Source organism: Sander lucioperca, chromosome 1 (genome assembly GCF_008315115.2).
Source record: "Sander lucioperca isolate FBNREF2018 chromosome 1, SLUC_FBN_1.2, whole genome shotgun sequence".
Classification (NCBI taxonomy): domain Eukaryota; kingdom Metazoa; phylum Chordata; class Actinopteri; order Perciformes; family Percidae; genus Sander; species Sander lucioperca.
Window position 1 is genome coordinate 52,961 of NC_050173.1, and position 9,540 is coordinate 62,500.

General features: G+C 43.5%; 1 pseudogene; it reads right to left on the bottom strand.

Annotated features, from left to right (window-relative positions):
• Positions 1-764: 764 nt before the first annotated feature.
• Positions 765-9,540, bottom strand: part of LOC116051175 — a 25,081-nt pseudogene continuing 16,305 nt past the window's right edge.

The following is a 9,540-nucleotide window of genomic DNA, read 5'->3' on the forward strand; positions in this document are numbered from 1 at the left end:
ACAATTTTACAGAAGAAGAAGAAGGGGTGAAATGTTGTGATCGTTATTTCCGGTAAGTGCACAGTGGCTGAGCGCGATTTGAGACAACACTCCCCTGTCGAAATTTACTCACTATGCAAGTCAGTACGTAGTGTACAAAGTTAGTGCACTAACGTAGTGCGTGGTTTGAGACACACTATGTGTCTGTGTTGGTGTGTGTGTGTGTGTGTGTGTGTGTGTGTGTGTCTGTGTGTGTGTGTGTGTGTGTGTGTGTGTCTGTGTGTGTGTGTGTGTGTGTGTATCTGTGTGTGTGTGTCTGTGTGTGTGTGTGTGTGTGTCTGTGTGTGTGTGTGTGTGTGTGTGTGTGTGTGTGTGTGTCTGTGTGTGTGTGTGTGTGTATCTGTGTGTGTGTGTCTGTGTGTGTGTGTGTGTCTGTGTGTGTGTGTGTGTGTGTGTGTGTGTGTGTGTGTGTGTGTGTGTGTGTGTGTGTGTGTGTGTGTGTGTGTGTGTGTGTGTGTGTGTGTGTGTGTGTGTGTGTGTGTGTGTGTGTGTACCTGGGTTTGATGTAGAATCTGTACTGGATGAGGATGGTGATGATGAAGAACACGACTCCCTCCACAGCCATGGCGAACAGGTTCTTTCCAACCATGTCCCACTCCAGAGGAGAGCGGAACATGTTCTCACCTGTTCACAGCGTCCAATCAGAAGCCAGGAACACAGGAAGACACAGGAAGAGAGGGACAAACATGTCAAAATAATCATACAATTGTGGTGAATGTATGTGTTCACACCGCCCGCGTTTCACCTTGATTCAGCAGCTCAATCACATGCAAAGACACATATTCACCTGAGATGAAAGTAAGCGTGCATATGTGTGTGTGTGTATGTGTGTGTGTGTGTGTGTGTGTGTGTGTGTGTGTGTGTGTGTGTGTGTGTGTGTGTCTGTGTGCGTCTATGTTACCAAATCTCTGGAGGGCGTCGGCCATGGCCTGGTTCTTCACCATGTCAATGAATCCTCGGCCGAGACAGAAGTGAGGGAAGATGAGCAGGACGTTCTTCAGGATGTCATTGATTCCTCCGATCTCCTAAAAATAACAACATGAAGTTAACACACATGTTTAGGGGTCCGGTCTGGGTTGAACTCAGCCCCCGGGATGGATGCTAGGGGCCCTGGCACCAGGGGACCAACCGTAAGTGTGGTAGGACACCTTAAAGACCTCCTTATATTAAAAAGCCCTGGTTCGGTTATTTAGAAGAGTTTAAAAGGAGCTCAAAGGAGCCAGTGTACCGGACGGTCAGCTGGAGTCATAGAGACTAAAATAGTTCAGTTCACTTCTTCCTGCCCCTCCCCCACACACACACCCAACCTCAGTGTGTGTGTGTGTGTGTGTGTGTGTGTGTCTCTGTGTGTGTGTGTGTGTGTGTGTGTGTGTGTGTGTGTGTGTGTGTCTGTGTGTGTGTGTGTGTGTGTGTGTGTGTGTGTGTGTGTGTGTGTGTGTACGTTGTTCCCGAACAGCTCCATGATGAAGGTGGAGATGCTGCAGTTGATGCCGATCAGGATGTTGATGCTGGTGAGGACGACGTACGCCGTGCTCGGGATCTTAAAGAAGAACGATGCCAGGTACATCAGAGGAGTGATGGACCAGCTGGAACACACACACACTACTTATTAGCAGGGTTTCCCATGCAGAGGTTCTACCTGGACTCCAGGTATATTGAGACCCGCCCAGGTACCCGTTTTTTTCTCCAAACAACGGTGTATTTTTTACAGCACACCCAGACCAGCTGCCTCCAGCCCCTCCCCCTTGTGAAGTCTTGCGCAGCGTGCATGACAGCATCGACGTTGCACATGCTCAGAGAGGCTATCGTTACGTTAGCAGTAGCATGCTGCTGGTAGTCTTGGGATTAACTGAACTAATAAAACTGTAGAAACACCATGGCCACACTGCTAGCTGCCTGAACATCATTTATCAGAGTCTGGTTGTTACCCCTCCTCTCAGAGTCTGGTTGTTACTGTGGTATCTGACTATTTACCATTGTGATCTAAGTTTTTGGTATAAGGAGGATGCATGAACTCTACACTACATGTACTGAGAACATCTGGAAAGTGTTAACATGAGTGGGGGTCCCCCCAAGACAGAAAAGACCTTTTTTGGAATTGTGCCAGATAACAGGCACTGATTGGCTAATTCTGTGTCGAACCATGCACTCACACATTACGCCCTATGCATGGAATATATACCCTGTGTTAACAAAGGAAAGTTAGAGCGACAGAATTTGAAGATTGGGCTGGTCGTCTCTCCAGATATCCATGGGTCTGTTAAATTGATGCTGAATCTTTGCTTGTAATAAACCTTTTTATAATCAAGAGCAGTGTCTACGAAGTTCCTTCTCCATACAACGACAGCAGTGCTGCAACTGAAATATACCACATTACCCTCTCAGAGTCTGGTTGTTACCCCTCCTCTCAGAGTCTGGTTGTTACCCTCTCAGAGTCTGGTTGTTACCCCTCTCAGGGTCTGGTTGTTACCCCTCTCAGAGTCTGGTTGTTACCCCTCTCAGAGTCTGGTTGTTACCCTCTCAGAGTCTGGTTGTTACTCCTCTCAGGGTCTAGTTGTTACTCCTCTCAGAGTCTGGTTGTTACCCCTCTCAGAGTCTGGTTGTTACTCCTCTCAGGGTCTAGTTGTTACTCCTCTCAGAGTCTGGTTGTTACCCCTCTCAGGGTCTGGTTGTTACTCCTCTCAGAGTCTGGTTGTTACTCCTCTCAGAGTCTGGTTGTTACCCCTCTCAGAGTCTAGTTGTTACTCCTCTCAGAGTCTGGTTGTTACCCCTCTCAGAGTCTAGTTGTTACTCCTCTCAGAGTCTGGTTGTTACCCCTCTCAGAGTCTAGTTGTTACCCCTCTCAGAGTCTGGTTGTTACCCCTCTCCTCCGTATTACCAGAGATGACTGCAGCTAACCGCTAATCAGAGCTAATGGTTGCAGAGCCTTCAGTTCTCCGTGTCTGTATCCATTAACTGTATTTATGGACTCAAGCCCAAATAAAACCCTTCATTTTATTAAATTGTGCGTAATAGTTTTGTGTGTCTGTAGTAATGTGTGTAATAGGATTGTGCGTCTGTAGTAATGTGTGTAATAGTGTTGTGAGTCTGTAGTACTGTGTGTAATAATGTGTGTATGTAGTAATGTGTGTAATAGTGTTGTGTGTTTGTAGTATGGTGTTGTGTGTAATAGTGTTCTGTAGTATTGTGTAGTATTGTGTGTCTGAACAGTATAGCAGCAGCATTAGAACTGTGTTGTTAGGGTTGTATAGTAATGTGTGTAATAGTGTTGTGTAGTATTGTCTAGTAATTCAATTAAATTCAATTCATTTTCAATTATAGTATCAAATCATAACAAGAGTCATCTCAAGACACTTTACAGATAGAGTAGATCTAGACCACACTCTATGATCAATAAAGTATTAATCTATCTATCTATCTATCTATCTATCTATCTATCTATCTATCTATCTATCTATCTATCTATCTATCTATCTATCTATCTATCTATCTATCTATCTATCTATCTAATTTACAAAGAGCCAACAATTCTAGTGATTCCCCCAAGAGCAAGCATTTAGTGTGACAGTGGTGAGAAAAAACTCCCTTTTAGGAAGAAACCTGGGACAGACCCAGACTCTTGGTAGGTGGTGTCTGACGGTGCCGGTTGGGGGTGTGATGAACAGTGGCAATAATACTCACAATAAAGATAATGGAACAGTGACTAGAAATAGTAGTCATAGTAGTTCATGGCTTAGCAGGGCACTGCAGAGTGTTGTAGTATTGTGTAGTACTGTGAATAGTAGTGTGTGTGTGTGTGTGTGTAGTCAAGGTGTAGTACTGTGTAGTATTGTGTAGTATTGTGTGTCTGGCCCTTATTGCAGCAGCATTAGAACTGTGTTGTTAGGGTTGTATAGTAATGTGTGTAATAGTGTTCTGCGTCTGTAGCATGGTGTTGTGTGTGTAGTATTGTGTAGTATTGTCTAGTAGTGTGTAGTATTGTGTAGTAATTAGTGCTGTCAAACGATTCAAATATTTAATCAGGATTAATTACATTAATGTCATAGTTAACTCGCAATTAATCGCACATTTTTATCTATTCTAAATGTCTCTTGATTTCTTTTTGTCCCATTATTTTTTCTCATTTTAATGCTCTTATCAACATGGAAAAGTGGATCGGCTTGCTAAGTTTGTTCTTAGTTGTTGGTATCCATGTGCTTCTGTCTGAAGTCATCCATTGTCACCTGGCTTTGAAGAGGGGGCGGAGGATTGGCATCAGCTGTGTGCTCGGCCATCAGCTGTGTGCTCGGCCATCAGCTGTGTACTTGGCCATCAGCTGTGTGCTCGGCCATCAGCTGTGTGCTTGGCCATCAAGTGGTCTTTCAGACTGGACGTGCTGCGATGATAGCTCAGTTCACAACCACAAAACACACAGATCACTTTGGTCTTGTCAATGGAACCATTTGGCAACTTTTTAAAAGTAAACTTTCAGAATCTTATTGGCATCCATTTCGGCGTCTCGCGCTCGCCATCCACTCAAAACGTAACGTTAGCCTACTACTCTTTGGCCGGCTCGTAAGCTCAAACAAGTGTGAGTGGCGTGCCTGTTTTTTAGTTTCTGGTCTAGCTAGAACCGGTGTGGTGTTGTAGTTTTTCTAACGTTACTAGTTGTTGCAACAGCATGTGAAAAAAACTATTATAACTTTGCTAGGCCAAAAAGAACGTTAATCTCGCCATAAAAAAATGTACGCCATTAAAATGGGTTTGCATTAACGCCGTTAATAACGCGTTTAACTAACAGCATTAGTAGTAATGTGTGTCTGACCCGTATAGCAGCAGCAGCAGCGTGAGCACCGGCAGGTTGGTGGAGGAGACGTAGGCTTTCTGTTGGAAACTGATGAAGATGATGATGACCAGCGTTGCCGAGACAACGTAGTTACACTGCAGAGACACAAAAACAGGAGGCCGTTAGGGTCAAAATATGTAGTTACACTGCAGAGACAAATACAGGAGGCCGTTTAGGGTCAAAACATTAAAATATGTTTACATACAATGTTTGGGACTCCGAAGGCATCACGCTGCAGGGGTCGAGCACTAGGACCATGCACACTTTTTTACTAAAATATTTATAATTTTTCCCTCAAAATATTCCAACTTTATTTTAAAGATTTTCAAAAGAATTTTTTTTCTTAGAATAGTCAGACTTTTTCTTTCAAATTATTCCAACTTTTCAAAAGAAATTTTCCCATCTTTTTTCTTAAATATTCCACACTGAAACTGTGTCAGGGTGCATTTGTTTGGTTCCTCACCCTGTCCCTGATGAAGTTACACTCTGACAGAAAGGGTGCGTTTGTTTTGATCCTCAACATGTCACAGATAGAGTTACAATCTGCCACACAAAGACACTCTGAGGGTGCGTTTGTTTTGTGTCTCACCATGTCCCAGATGAACTTACACTCACAAACAGACACCCAGAGGGTGTGTTTGTTTTGTGTCTCACCATGTCCCAGGTGAAGTTGGCCACCCAGTAGAGCAGCGGCTGCACGCTGCTGATGAACTGCATGTGTTTGGCTTCGCTGACTCGCTCCTGGATGAGGAAGACCACGAAGCTGGCGGGGACGAAGGACATGGCGAAGATCACAAAGATGGACACCAGGACATCCACGGAGGTCGTTACCCTGGAGATGGTTAGGAGGCGGAGTTAGACACAGAGCTGCTGCTTGTTTTGGTGAATTTGAAGGGATACAGCTACGGCCACAAAATTACTCAAAATCTAGGGTAATACAATAATATAATTTAATACTTTAACCCAGGAAACGGGTGTTCATGTCCTGGGAGTGTTTTAAATCAAACCACAGTCTTTCTCCTAAACTTAACTGTAGCTGTATCCCCTCTACCCTGTAGCTGTATCCCTTCTACTGTAGTCTATATACAGAACGTTTCCCTTCATGAGGACTATGGTTAACTGCTCCTCAGATCTCTGCAGGGTAAATCCAGACAGCTAGCTAGACTATCTGTCCAATCTGAGTCTCCGTCCGGAGCTTATATACTATATATCGCGCCCGCTCTACCAGGTGAGCTAACCAGGCTCCCCGTTTTTACAGTTTTCAACGGTGGTCCAGAATGAAAATCAGCAGAATTTACAGACTGTTTGTCAGATTTATTTTTGACACTTTTTTTTTTTTACAGTTAAAACACTTTTTTAAGTGTTTTTTTCATCTCTTTTTGACGCTTTCAACGCTAAAGTTTAATTTATTTATTTTTTACATTTGTTTAAAATCTGCAGTGTGACCCTGTTTATATATATATATATATATATATATATATATATATATATATATATATATATATAATATAAATGTATATATGTAATAAATAATATATATAGTACTCCCTGTGAGCTGTGTAGTACTCCCTGTGAGCTGTGTAGTACTCCCTGTGAGCTGTGTACTCCCTGTGAGTTGTGTAATACTCCCTGTGAGCAGTGTAGTACTCTGTGTGAGTTGTGTAATACTCCCTGTGAGCTGTGTAGTACTCCCTGTGAGCTGTGTATTACTCCCCCTGAGCTGTGTAGTACTTCCTGTGAGCTGTGTAGTACTTCCTGTGAGCTGTGTAGTACTCCATGTGAGCTGTGTATTACTCCCCCTGAGCTGTGTAGTACTTCCTGTGAGCTGTGTAGTACTCCCGGTGAGCTGTATAGTACTACCTGTGTGCTCTGTAGTACTCCCTGTGAGCTTTGTACTCCCTGTGAGCGGTGTACTACTCCATGTGAGCTGTGTAGTACTCTGTGTGAGTTGTGTAATACACCCTGTGAGCTGTGTAGTACTCCCTGTGAGCTGTGTTCTCCCTGTGAGCTGTGTAGTACTCCCTGTGAGCTGTGTATTACTCCCCCTGAGCTGTGTAGTACTTCCTGTGAGCTGTGTATTACTCCCCCTGAGCTGTGTAGTACTCCCTGTGAGCTGTGTACTCCCTGTAAGCTGTGTAGTACTCCATGTGAGCTGTGTATTACTCCCCCTGAGCTGTGTAGTACTTCCTGTGAGCTGTGTAGTACTCCAAGTGAGGTGTGTAGTACTCCCTGTGAGCTGTGTAGTACTTCCTGTGAGTGGTGTGGAATTCCCTGTGAGCTGTATAGTACTCCCTATGTGCTCTGTAGTACTCCCTGTGAGCTGTGTACTCCCTGTGAGCTGTGTAGTACTCCCTGTGAGCTGTGTAGTACTCCCTGTGAGCGGTGTAGTACTCCATGTGAGCTGTGTTGTACTCTGTGTGAGTTGTGTAATATGAGCTGTGTAGTACTCCCTGTAAGCTGTGTAGTACTCCATGTGAGCTGTGTAGTACTTCCTGTGAACTGTGTATTGCTCCCCCTGAGCTGTGTAGTACTCCCTGTAAGCTGTGTAGTACTCCATGTGTGCTGTGTAGTACTTCCTGTGAGGTGTGTAGTACTCCCTGTGAGCTGTGTAGTTCTCCCTGTGAGCTGTGTAGTACCCCCTGTGTACTCCCTGTGAGCTGTGTACTCCCTGTGAGCTGTATAGTACTCCTTGTGAGCTGTGTAGTACTCCCTCTGAGATGTGTAGTACTCCCTGTGTACTCCTTGTGAGCTGTGCTGTACTCCCTGTGAGCTGTGTAGTACTCCCTGTGTACTCCCTGTGAGCTGTGTATTTCTCCGTGAGCTGTATACTCCCTGTGAGCTGTCTAGTACTCCCTGTGAGCTGTGTAGTACTCCCTGTGTACTCTGTACTCCCTGTGTACTCCATGTGTACTCTGTAGTACTCCCTGTGTACTCACAGAGCGACCTGTGACAGCTGCTCCTTGGTGAGGTTGAGAGGATGGTTGAAGGCTCTGATGCCGTAGCGACTGGCGTTTCGGCCCGGCGGCAGGTTGGCGTGCAGGATGGCGTTGTTCATCACGTTGATGAAGGCGCCGATGCTGTGCCAGCCTTTGTTGTTAAACCAGATCTGAGGACACATTTTAATAAATATTACCATTACTCAGAAACTTTCTACATGATGCAGATGATGTCATAAACAGATGATGTCATAAACAGGGTCACACTGCAGACAGAGTTTCCGCAGATTTTAAACAAATGTAAAAAATAAATAAAATTAAACTTGAAAATACACATTAAAAAAGTGTTGAAACGGTAAAAAAAAAAAGTGTCAAAAAATAAATCTGACAAATTCTGCTGACTTTCATTCTGGATCACTGTTGAAAACTGTAAAAACGGGGCGCCTGGTTACCTCACCTGGTAGAGCAGCGGCCGCAGGTTCGACTCCGACCTTTGCTACAGGTCATCCCCCCTCTCTCTCCCCTTTCAAGTCTAAGCTGTCCTATCCAATTAAAGGCCTAAAAATGCCCAAAAAAAATCATCTTTAAAAAAGAAAACTGTAAAAACATCTGCAGATTCTGTTTGGGTCTGTTTATAAAGATATTCTGAGCCAATGTTTGGTTTATAAAAGAGTCAGAAATATGTGTAGATATAAACAGTATCTAGGCAACCGTTGTTTTGATAAATCTTCCCTTGTATGTTTTCACCTTGTGATTTTTAATTAAAACTCTTTGTTTCTCAGTGTCGTTCTGTCGTGGTTATGCAAATCAGTATTTCTGTAATCTGTAATCTCTTTTTCGTTTACACTGATAACTTTTGGATTGAACCTGTTGATGTTTTTCCCTCTACAACAGTTTTGTATGTGTTCTTGTGTGTTATAAATCTGTGTTTTCCCGGAGCCTTTAAACACATCACAGCTGTGTCTTACCTTGACGTTGTTCTTCGTGTCCAAACCGTTAATGAAACCAGACGAACTGTCGAGGAATCGATCTGCAGCCGCGCCCTGAAACGCACAGACAACCTCAGTTTAGTATCTAATTCATTAAAGGGTAACTTTGTTTCTTTTCGTTAATGTACAAATGTTCAGCATCAGTTAGAGTCACTAAAAGTTCTGTTGTTGCTGCTGACAGACTCAGATTATTATTAGATTATTATTAAGTGTCTGACAACATTATGGAAAGGATCCCTACAGAGATAGACCTTTTAGTTAAAGAGGAAGATCCTTTTAGTTTAACATGAGACTTTTATCATCGGAAAACATACTTCATTGAAAGTGGACAGAAACTAAATCAAACTATCAAAAGCCGTCTTAGTTCATCTTTCCACTGTTCCAACAATCACCACTCTGGTTGGGTTGAAATAAACCCTTAATTCACCCATTCACATGTGGAAATATGCTGGCTCTATATACGGTAAAAGTCCTGATTATTTACATGGAGTCTGGTGTAGTTTGGTGATGGTGATTTCGGGGCTGTTTCATGTTAAACTAAAAGGATCTTACTCTTTAACTAAAAGTTCCAAAAAACTTGGAATAATAATAAACTAATTTAATACATTTTAGACGTGAATAATGTCTTACCTTCTGTAACTCAAAGATCTTTCTGATTTGCTCGATGGCGTCGTCAACCTCATTGGCCGGTGGGAGGACCTGAGTGCTCCTGGCGCCCAATGAGAACCCTCCGTACCTGCAGAGAGAAAAC